The sequence below is a fragment of the Mauremys reevesii genome, linkage group 5 (genome assembly GCF_016161935.1).
Source record: "Mauremys reevesii isolate NIE-2019 linkage group 5, ASM1616193v1, whole genome shotgun sequence".
NCBI classification, from domain to species: Eukaryota; Metazoa; Chordata; order Testudines; family Geoemydidae; genus Mauremys; species Mauremys reevesii.
The window spans coordinates 26,529,436-26,546,097 of record NC_052627.1 but is presented as its reverse complement, the minus strand read 5'-3'; the positions used below and the strand labels follow the sequence as shown (position 1 = coordinate 26,546,097).

Sequence of the window (16,662 nt, the reverse complement as noted above, 5' to 3'; positions counted from 1 at the left end):
GTTGAGAGAGAAATAATGGTCTATAAAGTGCACAACAATCAATAAGACAGGAATAATAAATCTGTTTTCAAACCATTTTGAAGGCTTATCAATCCTTCTGGGTTTATTTGTTTGGTTTTGCTGAATAAGTTGTTTTCAAATCCAGTAGTTAAGATGAGCATGTTAAATTGCTACAGATTTCTATAATTCACAGTTACGTTTTCAAATTGCTTTCTCAATCACTAAAGAGAAAGGTTTTATCTTGCTGTCTCATTCCTGTTTACAGTGAACTGTAGTAGTGTCAAATGAGTGTCACATAAACAGGAACACGTAACAGGGATCAAACCTAGAGATAACAAACAAAGAGAGGAATGTAAACAGAAACTAAACATTTGGAACATTGGAATAAACTACACTAGATATGTTAAATATCATACACAATAGCTAAAATTGCCAGCAAGTGATTACAAGTTGTGGTTTCTCTGGGTTCTGTTCATCTCTTCAATAAGAAACAAACCTAAAACTGGCTGCCAATTGTCTACTGTTTTGAGAATATCTAGATCAGATCATCAATGTACAATGAGAATGGCTAATGCCATGGGGTAGATCCCTGCACAGGACTATTTTTTGATCTTGCTCCGATCAAACCCTTGAAATGCATTCCTACCTGCTCCTGCATTGTTTCTTGCATTTTTATCCTGCTCCCACCTGCAAAAAACCTGCAAATCCTGCAAGCAAAACTTTCTTTACATTGCTGAAATTCTAGTTAAGACAGACAAAAGTTCTAGTGTTTTCCTGCAAATTACCGAGGTCTGGTTTTTTTGCCCACTTGATCCCACCTGCAACAAAGTATGGCCCATGGTGCCCAGGCTCCAGCAGTATTCAGAGACTGGGGGCCTGGATCCACCAATGTTTGGGGTGATGGTGTCTCCCTCCACCCCACCTGCTGCCCCCCACGCATCTCCCCCGAGTGTCCCCCGGCCCCCACTTGCTGTCCCTGCGTGCCTCTCCTGGGCCCCAGAGTGTCCCATCCTCAAGCCGGTGGCTGCCCCCAGGAGCTGAGCTCCACTCTTCTGGCTCCCAGCATCAACTACCATCGCAGGGTCCTAGCGCCCCCTATTCAATAACGCCAGGGCAGGCTAACCCTGCTCTTCCACCTCGAACCCTTCCTTTTACAGCAGGACACTCCACCAGCACAGGGGACACCCTCCCCCCGCAAGATTCACTTCTCCTGCCCCACACTGGGCAAGGGGCAGCCCCACCCCCAGTAAGGCTACAGTGAGGAGCAGCAGCAGGGGAGGATGTGATGGCAGCCCCCTGCAGCACCCACCACAGGGGAAGCGAAGGGGCTTCCTGGACCTGACCAGGGCCCTAGGAGCATGTGCAGTGACAGTGGTGTGAAATGAGTGCTGCCAGGAGCCCCCTCCTGCATTGTGAAACCCTCATCCCCAGCTCCCCCACAGCCCTCACCTCTGAACCCCACCCCTCTGCCTGAGCCCCTGGCACACCCCAAACCCCTCATCACCCAGAGCCCTCACATTTTTACATTATTTTTATAGATAGATATAAAAATCAGCTTACAAGGCAGGTCTGGGAGGGCGGGACTTGGACCAGTTCTGGGCACCACCAAAAATTATACAAATCTGCCACCACTGGGTCCTGCGGGACCCTGGGGATCCCACGCAACCCCACGGATCCCAGTCCTGCTACAGAGCTCTACCATAGGGCACCTTCTTGGCTTGTGGCTGATCACAAGGCTAATGTCATCTCTGCTTTGCACAATATTGGCTATTTCTGTGCCTGACATTGTCAAAACCTTTTGGGAGGAGGCTTGCAATTAACACAAAACTTTGTATCTAATATTATACAAATATACATATATGGATATTAAAAACTTTCAGAAGGCTCATGACTTCCTGAAAAGAAAACAATATATGCAAAAAAAAACCTTACTGCCACTTCAGCTCTCACATAGGATAATCTCACCTGTAGGAATTCTATTTTTTACGTGACAGATCTCAGAGCCAGAACAAATAGTACATTCCTCTGGGTGCCTTCATGTAATGAAAGTGTATACTGCAAGGGACCTCTAGGTCACTGATGAATCATCAGCACACTTTACATATCTTCTGCCTTTGTCAGAATATAATCTGAAAATTTCACATTCAGCCAACCTACTGCCATAACTGATTTGCTGAGATAAAAACTTAAGTTTCAATTGACTTGTTCGTGGTTATAGGGCCAGTTCCTGGAGCCATTCAGTTTTCACTCACTCCTGACTCCTGAGGCCAGGTTCCTACTGGTATTTTTCAGAGTCAAGACTAAATTAAAACTGAATAAGGGTTTGGCCCATTGCCCTGTATTAAATGTGTAGCAGTGGATACTGGCACAGAAGAAAGCAATTAGAGCACCCAGTTGCACCTGGGGGTGGGTCAGGCCCTATTTAGGATTAGATGCAGCTGGGAGGCTGAACTAAGGATGAGTCCTAGCTGAGGGGAGCTAGGTGACTAAGATTTCAGGGAAGTAGAAGGAAGGCATGAGATTAGTAGGCCTGAGACAGCAGCTCTACAGAGGACCAGAACAGACACTGTGCAGCCATAGAAGCAGACTGAGCTCCTGTTGTGAAACCTTGGCAAAATCCCAGGCCTGGAGTCTGGGTTTCTGGAGGAGAGAGACCCCCACACACACAGAGGAAGAATCCCCTGGGAGGCATTGCTTGGTCCAAGAACTGAAAAGGACTCTGCAGAGCCTGGCTGAAGAGCCTCTGGAGTAGTGAGCCCAGGAAGGGGCTGGGGGAAAGGACCTAGAGACAGGCTGTGATAGGAAGGGATATAGGGAGGTAGTGAGGAGTGTGAGGAAGCAGACCGTAGCTGCTTGCTAAAGGACCCTGGGATTGGAGCCCAGGGCAGAGCGAAGTCCTGGGTTCCCCTACCAGGAACAGAAGAAGGGGGCATGCAAGGCCCTGGATATAAGGGGTATAAGGCTCATTGAGCCCAGAGTTGAGCTGAACACCTGGCATAAGGTCACTACTGTTTTGTGGGACTCTGTTACCCCCAGAAGGGATGGGACTGAATGTGACCTGGCCAGAAGGTCAAGTCATGAGATGAAGCAGACCACTCTAGAGCTGGAGTGGCTGTCAACAAGGAGTGCTGGAGGAGGAAAGCCTGGTATGTCATGCCGAGCTACAAAGGGGCAACCTGGTTGGTGAGTCACTCTTCAATACTAACATGCAGAAGGTATGCTAGATCCCCTAAACTATTGCCGAACTTTGAACAAGCAGACACTTGAGTGCCAGATACGTTCTCCTCTTCTGGAGCCTCAAGTTTAAATGGTAATGACTTCCACTTCCTGCACATCTCATTCTCACTTTCACAAAGTACAAGGTAATGCACTTTGCAGCAGAAGACTGAAGTGAGGAGGATGCCTCTTCACTTATTAAAGCAGTGCTTTTAACCAATAGCTGGTTCAAAAAATAAAAAAACTTCCCTTCTGAGGCTACCTAGAACAGCCCTGGAGGAATGTCTGGGTTGGAATTGCAATACCCCAAATACAGTCCTGATGAAAAGGAAGAGGGTCTGTTTCAAATTCAGTATAAATATGGGGAAGGGGGGCAAATCCTCTGTTGGTGCAAATCTGCTTAGTTCCATTGAAGTCAGTGGAGTTATACTGACCCACACCAGTGGGGGATTTTGCCTGGCATGTACAGGTTTTCCCTTTCTCCTGTCTTGTTTGGCTTGTATGCTACATATAATTTTTTTAAAGGCTCTTTCATAAATACTATCCTGGCTAGGTACAGGAAAGAAGAAACATCTGGTCTCCATTTTGCTCTAAAACAGTTTTCGTCCCACTACTGTTTTTACTAGTTTTACTGGACCTGTATCTTTTAGATACCAGCAGAAGGATCTCTCTAAATAATGGTAGAAGTTTACCCTGGTGGAACATCATTGATTAATTTGGGCAATTGCATTTTAGCTTTCCTAGTCTCCACATGCAGGGCTCTGTAATATGAGATCAAGGGGATTGCTTGATAAATTAATAGCAGGCAAAATTAGAACAGAGAAAAAGAAATACCTCTTCACACAGCATGTAGCTGGCCTGTTGCACTCATTGCTACAGGAGGCCTTAGACTCAGTGAGCCAAGTTTCTCTAATGTTACACCATTGAAATCAAGAGAGTTCTGCCAGTGATTAATCTGGCTCAACTAATGTAGCTACTTTCTTAAAGGGGCTATATAATCTTATGAACAATTAGATTTATAGTGCAAAGAGGAAGATAAACAAATCTCATACTTCTGACACTTACCAACCACTGTTGTGGTCCGGGAGGAAATTTCCAACAATATACAGTGGTGGACAATTGGCTAGAATATAAGGATTATCACCTACCTCATAGTCCTGAGGTTCTGGTGAATGAAAGAAATCAATGTTCTGATATGATATGGAAAATGATATGATGTGGAATTGAGAGTGTGTGAGATGAAATACAACTAAAATAATTATTGTACTTATTTTGGGCATAGCTGTGGACAGAGCTGTCAATGAATGGATTAAAAGTTAGAAATTATGTCTCCTTGCATGTTTCATTCTCTGGGATCTTCTAATCTAATTTTGAGAATGTTACATACCCAAAGGAAACTATTTCCTTTATGTCCAGTGGGGTTTTTAAATGTCTTTACTGGGTGCTGCTTACTATGTTTCAGCCTAAAGGAGATGGATTCTGTTATCATTGAGATATTCATGTATTATTCTGGCCCCTGCTGGGGAAATTAGTTTTCCATATCCTATGGTATCTTAGTTTGCTGGTGATCAGGACTCTTTGCTCCTGCACCAGTATGATGCTAAAGTTGCCATGTTTGTTGATTGTAGAGAAGCCTCGAAAATTACAGTACCAAAGAGACCAATCATCTATTCCTAGAATGGAATCAGCTGAGAAACAGTTTCTAAACAGTCAAGATCCCATGGGTAGGGCAATGGGCGTTAAGCCAAATGAGGCTACCTTTGGCGATACCAAGTTGCTGAATACCTGAAATGGAAGGAGATTTGTTTTCTAACTCACTCTGCTATGGGAGATTTCTTGCAAATAAAATTGTAAGGTTGCTGTTGTTGCTATGCAGAAGGGTCCCAGTTAGACCACTAGATGACCTGTAAGTCACCAAACCCAGATGCAAAACTCTACGAGACCAGGAAAAGGAGTCTCTTGCCCTCAAGCATGAGGGACTAAAAGAAGAAAGCCAGGTACTAAATGTGAGATTCAGAAGGGGCAAAGCAGCCTATATATCTTGTTGTTGGGACTGCCCCTTAGGTAGTAAAATAGAGCTGGTCACAGGATGACAATTCCATTTCCTGACAGCTTTCAAGGTTTTGAAAATTTTCCTTCTACTGTGGAACAAAATCTAAGCCTTTTGCAAAATGGCATTGTCAAAATATCCATGTTTGGCTGAAATGGTCAGATTGTCTATTTTGGTTTTTCTCTGGAAGTACCCAGAGTCCACCCTACACCTCAGAAACTTTCCTGTCAAAACTGATACATCTCTGAAACATTTTGGCTTCAACAAAATAACATATTTCAATGAAAAAAAAATGTTCCAAGTAGCCCTCGGTTTAATCTCTTTCTTTTTCCTTAAAGAGCTGTAATCATGTTGAGGTGGGGTTTTTACCCCCCACCCCTCCTTTTCTGCCAGCCACAGTAAAATATTCCTTGTCTATTGGATGCCTCAATTGGACTTGTTAGGAACCCAGAAACTGTTAGTGCCTATGGTCTGGTATCTAACATGCCTTCAAACTTGTGGTACAGGAAGCCTCCTTTGGTACTAAAAGGTGCCAGGTATCCCACAACACACACAGTAGTAACTTCAAAGAAAGGAGGGTGGGGAGTCACAATGCTGTCAGCTACTGGATTTGAAAACATCCTCAGCTAAATTTTGTTTACACTTATGCCACCCCACTGACATCAAGGAAATGGTACTGATATGATTGAAGGAACCATCTGGCTACATATCAATGAAAGGAAATGTAGACATTTTAGCAAATCTGTACATCGTTTTTTTAAAAGCACAGATGTTATTCATTTCCCCCTGATTTCCATAATGTTTATGGAGCATCACTTTCTGTTGACCAAGTTTGGCTTTTTCAAACCTACTAGACAGTTTACCGAGTTGATAAGATGTATGCTTTAAACTGTAAACTCTGCATAAAGTGAAACTCAGAATCTACTTATTTAAGACATTGAAATCTGCATATATCGTAGCATCAACATGAGTCATGCATGAATCCACACTTGGCATCCTCTCCCGGCACAGAAACAAGCCTGATATTAAAAAGACAGAGAACCTTTACTCAGTTGTTCCTAAAAGAACTGTTGACACCAGCAAAGAGGGGGTGTGTCTCATGGTGCCTGGAATGGGTCACAGCTGAAAGCTGGTCAGACTGCTAGAGAACAGGGCAGACATAACCAAACTGGTGGTATAGTCTATAATTAGATTTAAGCAAACCAGCAACAAAAGTGTGCTCTTGGACCACTATATTAGCTTACCATGGAGCCACAGCCAGTCCTCTTAGATCAGTGGTGGGCAACCTTCAGCCCGCAAGCCACATGTGGCCCATCAGGGTAATCCGCTGGCAGGCTGCGAGACAGTTTGTTTATGTTGACCGGCTGTAGGCACAACCGCCTGCAGCTCCCATTGGCTGCAGTTTGCCATTCCTGGCCAATGGGAGCTGCGGGAAGTAGCGCAGGCCACAGGCGGCCCACTGGCAGGCCACAGGTTGCCCACCAGTGCCTTAGATGCTCCAGCCTATATTACCAGCCGGACAAACTGGAATTAATGATGAAAGGTGATTAAAACCAAAAATCTGACATTTGTTTACTCTCAGCCCCAGGGCCAGTCACTTACCCCAGGTCAAGGTATAGTTCAGATCTCATCAAAAAGAATACTGAAGCCAATTTCTTTAGTAAACTAAACTAAAGATTGATTGCTGAGGAAAAAATGAGTTAGGGAGGTTAAAGCAGATAAAATATGTAATCAGGGAGTCAAAGTTTGCAAGACCAAAATTATAGCAGAGATGGTATATCTGCTTAGTTCTTCATGAGTCTCTGAGGGCTGCCCAAAATGTATCTGGGGACCTCTGTCTTGTATCTGAAACCGCTCCCCAGCATCCAAGTAAATCAGAGATGCGGCATCATTCCCTTGAATTAGTATTTGTAGATGGTGCTCACCTAAGGCAAGCTGACAAGCATCTTGACCCCCATGGGTGCTTCCTTTGAGGAATGTTAGGAAATGCAGACTGGGACTGTGAATGTCCAATGTTGAACAGGAAACGACCCTGGCTTTGAAGTGAACATTCTACTTCCTATGCATAGACAAGTAATCCAGTTACAGTGATATACATAATGTAATTGTTGGCCACTCATTACAATAGGGATGGATAAGTGGGAACAATACAAGTATCCTTCATTATTGTTCATATTCTGCTCACCTAGTAAATTCTCATGCTTATATTAACATACCTTTTAATCTAGGGTTATTTCCTATTAAGCATGCCCTGTAGTAAATAAACAGGATATAGTCAAGCTTAACAATACAGTTGCATCTTACAAGTGAATTGGTTTGAACACGCCATGAACTTTTAACATTCCTTTGATTTCTATTAGCATGAGAATGAATTAGTCTGCTGGCAACCTATGAGATAGCATCACAGCGAATGAAACACAAGCCCCTGTATTACCAATTTCCACCCCCCTCCTCAGGCACTAAGGCCCAGATCCCGCAACATAGCACATACCAGACTGCTGCACCCATCCAGAGCCCCACTGACTTTAGTGGGCTCTACAATGGGGCGGCAGTGCACCCATGTGTTACATGTTGTGGAACTGGGGCCTTAAGTTTTGCCACCAAGATATAGCATTGGTGTGGCACAAAGCTGCACACACCAGTTTTACCCTTTATTCATGAGACTGAATAAACTTTGGTTAACTGCATTGGGATGTTAAAGGTGTTGATTTGGCTGCAAAAGGGGGCATAAATTGTTCTATGAATGTAAATGAAACATTAATGATCACTAGGGGAAAATATACAAAAATTGAACAAAAGCCATATAGGTTTCAAAATACATTCTCTAGTTCATGCCACATACATAAATACGAGTGCATCCAAACCTGGTTAATTCACTGTGGTTTCACATGGACACAATGCAATTCATACTTCTGCCCCTCTGCAGGGTATTTATGCCTTGTGAAGGACCTTTCTGCCTAACTCAGGGCTGAACATTGTCTCAGGCAGCAGGCTGACTACTGTATTGCTGTGCTCAGCAGAGCAACACCCAAATCCCTTTAAAAATCTGGCCCCAAGTCCTTTTCAGGTTCATTGTTTTCCAGAATGCAGTGTCCTCACCCCCCACATTCTTTGTTGCTAAGTTTATGACCTTGCATTTAACAGGTTGTTTTACTCTGACAGGTTAGCAAGTGATACAAATCAATTTCACCTGAAAAGAACAAGGATTTTAAATTCTCTATAAATAGAGAACTTAGTCAAATAATTATAACATGTCATGGTAAAGTGATTAGGTCTGTGGAAAAGTAGAAGAGGGAATATAGTTGCAATGCTTTGTATTGTCAGGACACTATCTTAAAATTTCCTATAAAGTTCAACAAGTGTAGACAGTTCTGTTTTTGTTTTAGTTCTGTTTGAATGATAGTAACTTATGGCTAACTTTTTCAAAGGGTTGGTTGTGACTGTTGGACCCCAATATCAATATAATAGATTTCAATCCTTGAGGGGGCCACTTAGGGATCTGGGGCAAAAATTGGTCCTGCTAGTGAAGGCAGGGGGCTGGACTCGATGGCCTTTCAAGGTCCCTTCCAGTTCTAGGAGATTGGTATATCTCCAATTATTACCTTTACCACCTAGCCCCAGTGAGTATTTTGCTTTGACAGCTTTGTGCTGAAAATCAAATTGAGGTACAACTAACTACCCTCAGAATTATGGTACAATTAATTGCACCATAAATAAGACTATCTGGGTGCTGTCTAGATTTGTAAACGTATACAATTGAGTCCCACAAGGTGTGGAGCACTTCAGTGAGTGCTCAGTACTCTCAGCTTTTACCAAAGTTGATGAGATTTGAAAGAACTCACCACTTCACCTGAATGCTCAAAACCTTGCAGGTATAAGCCTTTAGGCAATTACAATTCTAACTTATTTAAACCTGCAGTGGAGAGCAGGCACAAACAAGCAGATCCAAAATTGGATGCCCCTTGTGTCTTTTCCTGGTGATTCATGTCTCTTTTAAAGCATGTTCCTGTTCAAGTGATTACAGTACCACTCTTGTTATGTTAGTTCTAGCAGAGATGGGGAGTTTATATTTACATACATGATTAATCTAGTTTGAGAGATTGTCCACACCAATGATACTTGTCACACACTGTTTTCCAGGTTGTTTTCATTTTTTAAAGCTCTTTCTGAGGTTATTACTTAAAAATAAGTGTTTGACTTCTCTTATTGATTGTTTTTCTAAATGTAATGCTTGTTTCACTCTAGTATGCACACGTTTCTTTAAAGTGAATCAATAAAAAGGTAGTTTGGACTGTGCATCTTACCGCTATGTGCATGCTATTAGTTCTAGACTCCCAAAGGCGGTTTGTGCAGTGAACCACAATAATGAGGTTGATAGTTCATAAAGGGGCTGATGTGACAAATTGCTGACCTGCCTCAGAAACACAGCAGTCTTACCCTTGCCAAGGTCTTGACATTCAGACTTTCCCTCGGCATAATATTAGTATTAAATGATGGTTATTAAAGTGCTCGACTCACCAAACTAGTCAGGAAAACACAGCAGAACATAACTGCTCACTTGGGTAGTGACGCATCTCACAGGAAAGAGCACAACTCCTGCATTGGCTTGAAGTTGATGCATATTTAGGTGTTGCTATTATAACTGATGAAGCCCTAAATAGTATACATTCTGGTTAGAAACAATCCCTGATATTTCTCCGTTTATACTGCCACAGCTGAGATCACCTGAAGTTCCACAACTACGTTGTTAAGAACTTGCACCTTATTTCCAGTTTGAATTTGTGGACCTTCCAGTGTTTAGATCATGCTATCTAACTAACAAAGGCATTAGAGTCTTCTACTGTCAGATTTCAGAGTTGTAGCTGTGTTAGTCTGTATCAGCAACAATAACGTGGAATCCTTGTGGCACCTTAGAGACTAACATTTATTTGGGCATAAGCTTTCGTGGGCTTTAATCAGATGCATGGAGTGGAAAATACAGTAAGCAAATATAAAAATACAGCACATGAAAAGATGGGAGTTGCCTTACCAAGTATGGGGGGGGTCATTGCTAATAAGGCCAATTCAATCAGGGTGGATGCAGCCCATTCCCAACAGTAGATAAGGTGAAAGTATCAATAGAGGGAAAATTACTTTTTGTAGTGACCCACTCATTCCCAGTCTTTATTCAGGCCTCATTTGATGGTGTGAAGTTTGCAAATTAATTGCAGTTCTGCAGTTTTTTGTTGGAGTCCTTTTTTGGTTGAGGAATGGCCACTTTTAAGTCTGTTATTGAGTGTCCAGGGAGATTGAAGTGCTCTCCTACTGGTTTTTGAATGTTACAGTCTTGATGTCTGATTTGTGTCCATTTATTCTTTTGTGTAGAGACTGTCTGATTTGGCCAATGTCAGAGACTCATGTGGGTACTTACAGGCTGTGATTAAGTCATCTCTTTGATAAGCTGAATAGACTGAGTTTCTTAAGTCTCACTGTCAAGCAAGTTTTCCAGCTCTTGATTCATTCTTGTGGTTCTCTTCTTGGACACCACAATATTTCAGAAATGGTCCCACCAGTGCCTTATGCCAAGCTTACAGCTCCCTGCTACTACATTTTTTTTGTTTGCACATAATGCAGTCCTTGAGCCCTCATACATACATCACATTGGATGCTCATGTTCAGTTAGTTATTCAATTTGACAACTAAGGGCCATATTTTTAAAGGATGTGGGTATCACTGACATTTTCAAAGCTGCAGCTCAGGCACCATCTAACCCCCAAGGCACTTAAGTATCCTAGATGCCCAACTTTCAGCCAATCATCATTTTCAAAGCTGCCTAAGTGCTGCTGCCCTAGCTCCAACCTGGAGGCCCCAAAGTAGGATTTTTTAATTAGGCAGGTGAATGCCTGTTTTGCCAACAAGACTTGATCTTGTAGGTGTGCTCTGAGCATGCCTGAACCTGTCAGACCCCACACCAGGAGACTGAATGCAGACCACCAATAGGTGGGGGAGGGCGCCTTGGCACAGGGACAAGTACACTGAACACAGGAAGGAAACAAATGGTGTTGGGGCATGAGCTACATAAGCAGCTAACTCCAGAACAGCTTTTGCAGCTAAGTATTCTTAGCAGAGGGAGGCACCAATTTCTGAACTATCTGTGAAGTGCACCAGGTCAGCCATGTAGGGTAGGTCTACATTGTAGTGGCAGAGAGCCTCACAGCATGGGTAGCGGGGTTTGTGCTAGCGAGGCTCAAAATACTGCTACCCCCTCAGGCTCTCAATCCCACCAACCTTTTGAGTCTGAGCTCAGGTGGCTAGTCCAAGTCTCTGCTAGAGCTGCAACAACCACACTTGTTTTAGCATGCTAGGTCGAGCCCCACTACTGCAAGTTTGTCTACCAGGTCTGGGAGGCTCACTCCCAGCTGCACTGTAGACATATCTTCTGGCATTTCACTCCTGGCTCACTTAGGATGCTCCTGTTCATCCAGTGAGCTTCTGAAAAATCCCTTTTTAGGTGCTTAGGTCCTAGCCTCATACACCTAGATGGCCCCAAGCCACTTTAACTCTGGGCTACAAATTCTACTAGGCAGCTCAGCAGAGAAACTCAGACTGCACACTGCAGTCATTCCCCCTGACACACTTTGTTAGTACATTTCTGACCTTGCATTTGGCTGCATTACATGTGTTTGATTTTTGCGTATGTGGGGGGGTGACACTGCATCTCTAGGACTCTGACTGCTAGATGCTGTGACTGGACAGAGGATGTATCACCTGATTGCCTTATTCCATTCATTCCCTTTGAAGCATCTATCATTGATCACTGACAGAAGACAGGATACTGGGCTAGATGGACAATTGGTCTGACCCATTACAGCCATTCTTATTTACTTCACGTCACACAGGAAGTCTTTAGCAGATCCACTAACTGAAGCAAGTTCCTTTGAGTCTCCATTCACTGTTTTAACTATAAGGCCATCCTAACAGGATAAGGCAAAGCTTATAGTCTGGTCTGCTACATATTTTTAGACTTTTTTTCCCCCTTGTGGTACTACAAGGTGAAAGAAATACTTTTAGGGGAGTGCGTGTGTACGTGTATTATATAAGGGATAGGATGGGCAATGTTCTTCAAAACACAAGACTGTTAATTATTTCTAGAGGTTCCATAAAACTTGCAATGTCACCTGATTCTCAAATCCCTATTTGTCTCATTGCTGTATTTTAAAAATATTCCATATTAAAAGGATAAATTGCAGAGGGCATTCTGCTTGGACTGACTCAAGAACCAAAAAAATCTGACCTATAATTAAAATGGGATCAAAGGACCATTTAGTAAGTTGTGACCTGGTAAGCTTTAGAGCCATCTCCATGAAAGTGCCACTGCTCCAGCTCATCCTCAGCCACAATCACTCATGCTGAAGCACAGAAATAAACAAAGGCTTTTCTCTGTAATTCTTGTTAATCACTATAATACAGATAAATACTGCATATCTGTGTAGCCAACTATTTCTCACTGTATCTACAATGGGCCTTTCACCTTCATCTGGAAACCAAGTAGTAGCAAAGTAAGACATTTTTTTCCATTGAAGTAATAAATTAAAATTGTTCAAAAAAGTTTACACTAACCCAGTGTCTTCAATAATTACTCACATTCTTTACATTATTATTTTTTGTTCCATATTTGAGCTAGTTGTTATACAAAGCACACAGGAAAACTTAGTCTTTGACCAGTAGACTACAAACAAAATGCTCCTTGTGGTGACTATTTCAATGGAAATTTTACTGTTGATATCAACAGGAGGAAGACCAGGTCCAAAGAATCAATCATCCTTCTGCGGAGGGTCAGCACAAGACCTATGCACCACTTAAATAGCATTTATGCCCTCAACATAAGGCTTAAGGGGTGCACGGGCCCTAAGGCAGGCCCTTAACATGGCGATGACTTTCACTCTAAATGTATGACTCAACCAAATAACTAATTTTCCAGTTAACTATGGATTAAATTCACTACTGTGAATGAGGCTTTCACCACCTAGGTCCTACTTGAGCCTTACTTTGAGAGCTTAACTGATAGCACTTGTGTAGGCCCTCTGCACAGGGGTGAATTTTATCTAGAGTGGCTTCCACTGTAACACTTTTCAACTGGAAGGGTTCCTGAATACTTTATACACAAATCATCTGGTCCCTAAAATGCAGCAACTTACAGTGACCATGTTAAGACTGACCTGTTGAATGTACTCCTAGACATGACATAGCTCAACCAGAGTGGGTATTGTAGTAGTTGAAAAGTAGCAGCTGCCTGCTGCACCAAACTGGAAGGAACACTTGGACTCCATAGTGTAGATATCTTCTATATTAGCATAGCTCTGTCGGCATAACTATGCTGGTAGAGTGCTATCATGTAGACATTGCCTACAACAAAACGGAGGGGTTTTTCTGTCAATGTAGGAACACCAACAAATTTAACAATGTTGACAGAAGCATTCTTCCGTAAAGGGAACTTCAGGTACACTAGGGGTTATGTCCACATAGCTATGTTGGGCAGGATGTGGTTTTTTTCTTTCAAGTGTAGCTCAAGACTTAGAGGTTCAAGTACTTTATACTGGTGTTTGTCCCTTTCCCACAGAGGGGAGGGGGGAATCACTCACTTCTGTTCCTTTAATTTTGAACCAGACTCTGCCAGCTGATACGGCTTTTGCTTATCAGACTTGCAGTTTCCTATGCCTACATGGAAACATGACTTGTTAGCAAACCACAAAGAGATTTTTTTTTCTTGCCTCCTCTTTGAAACCCCACACATTTGGCTGACTTTGTTATCCAACTCAATGTCAACACGTTTACCATACCATAGGTGAAATGCTACCATTTTCACAGAGAAAAGTCCAAATATGTGCCAGCAACGGTTGCCTTAACTGTTGTGGGAAAACAGCAAGAATGGCCAGTGTAATGGCATTGCACCCACCTCTCATGAGCACACCCTCAATGGATATGCATCTGCACCGCTCAGGCTGTGGCGATCCCAGTCTGTGGTTTCTCAGGAAGTTTGTGATTCAGCCTTCCAGCTGAGTCTCACACAGTCTGTAGGTAACACAAACAAAACAAACCCCTTCCAGGGTTGACAGTTCAACAGAGACCTAACAGTCTTTAAGCAGTCTCACAGTCTTTACACAGTCCTGGCCCTGGTATTGAGTCATACCCCCCGGGCTTCCTCGCAGGAGGCAATAGTTTCTCCCTCTGTGGGCCTTTCTGGCCCCAGATCGGCCACTAAGCACTTCAGTTCCCCATTTAGGGGTGTATCAAAGTCTAATACCAATTCCAGACCCACTTTGGGGTCTTCAGTCTCCTTTCTGAGGAAAATGTGTCTCCCCTCTCTGGAATTAAGGCCATCTGTGGCCAGGGAGGGACCTGGGCCCACTCACTACTCCAGGCCTCAGCCCAGGGACCCTATGAATAGCAGTCACATGCCACTGTGTCCCCTTTAACTTTTCACTATGCTGCTACAGTTCCCTGGGCCACTTCCCGAGCACCTACATGAATGCTTCACTCTTACAGTAGGGTTGAAGTCTTGTATTCGGTCCCAGCAGCCAGTCAGGAGCTCCCTCTTGCTCCCCCAGTCCTTGCCAGAAACTGTTCTGTCTATAGATCTGTAGGTCCCTCAGCCACTCAAGAACACCATCCATGCTCCTCCAGCTCTAGGCAGCAACTAACTGTCTCTACAGCTGCATCTCCTTTTATATGGCCCTATTGGACCCTGATTAACTGCTCCCTGAAGCCTCTCTGATTGGCCACTTCCCCACAAACACTGTAGGCATCCCGGAGGACTTCTCTACTGCTCCTTTCTGGTTCAGAATGTGGTAGGACCCTGAAGCATCCAGCAGGAGCCTCTGGGCCTACTACACCCCATCACAGCCAGGGAAAAACATTAAGATATTCTAGTGTTCCCCAAACTAGCAAATGTTTGAATTTTAGGATGTTAGAATTGTCAGCGTGATCAAAAAACTGTCCCAAATTCTGAGGAATTTAGGATTTTATGAGAATTTCAATGCTTAGGCTTATGTATAACTATAAATCATACATAGGATATAACCAAATCACATTTAATAAACAAAACTCAGGTAACAAATATAGCTCTGCTATTCCTATGACTTCTTGAAGAGTCATTGGCATGATGTATGGTGCAACAAGTGACTATAGTGGACTGAAATGTACTCAGATTGACGTTCCACAAGACAGTAGTCTGAATAATTTGTCTTCCGCCAGAGCTCTTGCTCCTACTCACTTCGTATGACTAAATTATTGACAAAACTCTGATAAGCTTCTGTCTGTCTGATTTGGCATGCAGCTTGCAATAAAAGCCTCAATTTGAGAAAGGCTGTGTGTGTGTGTCTGTCTGTGTGTGATATTTTAAACGGCTACTCTGAGCTGGCCTACAAGCCTTTCCTATCAAGGTGAAATGCATTAAACTACCTTCTATTTCTTCTGCCTGCTTTGTGTTGGTTGAAGAGCTATAATCAATTTGCCAAATGAAAAAAGAAATACATCCCTGTACTACGTGAAACCTGGAACTCACCAGCAGTGCAAACAGTTTGTGAATACAGATAAGGCAAGATTTATAATGCTAAAACTCCCAACTCCAGATACAATTGTTAAAATTCAGCATCCTTGAAATCATATTATCTTCTGAATAAAGAAAATAGGAAGAAAGATAATATTGCATATTAAACTTTTCTGAAATGAAATTGCATAACTAAACCTGAATTGAATATGAAAGTGAGTGACACGTGGGAAAAATCTGTTTTAATTCATAAGGGCTATGAGAATCTTTCTCCCTACACCTAAATGAAGTTTAAAATTATGAAGATGAAGGTAATTCATAACATGCTCCATGGGATTATTTCACATTTAAAATTGTGTGTGTGTGTGTGTATGGTTTGGGGGAGAGGTTCCTCCTCTGAAAGAGCTGGGGTGCCAATCCTTGCTGCTTGACCGCAGTCTCTAAAATGTATAGATATTTAAGTCACTGTTGGAGGCATCAGTTCATTAGACTTTTTTTTATAACATCATGGACTGCCTGCTGAAGATATTGGGAGATAATGGGACCCCAGACCTGCTGTAAAGACCATATCTTCTACTCTTTTTGAACTATATTCTAAATTTCTCCAGATCTGTGCTTTAAGCCACATTTGTGCCCCTCTCCCAACACAGTCCTAGCCCTGTCTCCCAATCCCCAGGGCTGCCAGTGGCTTGGCAAAAATTAGATTAGCCTTACATCCATAGGCGCCAACTTTCCCTGGTGCTGGAGGGTGCTCGCGTCCCCCCATCCCTGGACCCACCCCAACTCCACCCTCTCCCTGCCCCTGTTGGACCCCTTCCCCAAATCCCCGCCCCGGCCCCGCCTCTTCCCTGAGTGTGCTGTGTTTCCC

The 16,662-nt window shown here is 43.1% G+C and overlaps 1 long non-coding RNA gene across 2 annotated transcripts; it reads right to left on the bottom strand.

The window, feature by feature from the left end:
• Positions 1–60: 60 nt before the first annotated feature.
• On the bottom strand, positions 61–14,931 carry LOC120406562. 2 transcript variants are annotated; one of them, XR_005599353.1, is made up of 4 exons: positions 14,771–14,931; positions 14,202–14,317; positions 13,465–13,651; positions 61–325 (listed from the first exon to the last, which is right to left on the bottom strand). It is a non-coding gene; the product is annotated as an uncharacterized LOC120406562 (long non-coding RNA). The 2 variants fall into 2 exon arrangements; XR_005599354.1 differs by having other exon boundaries at positions 14,790–14,931.
• Positions 14,932–16,662: the final 1,731 nt, after the last annotated feature.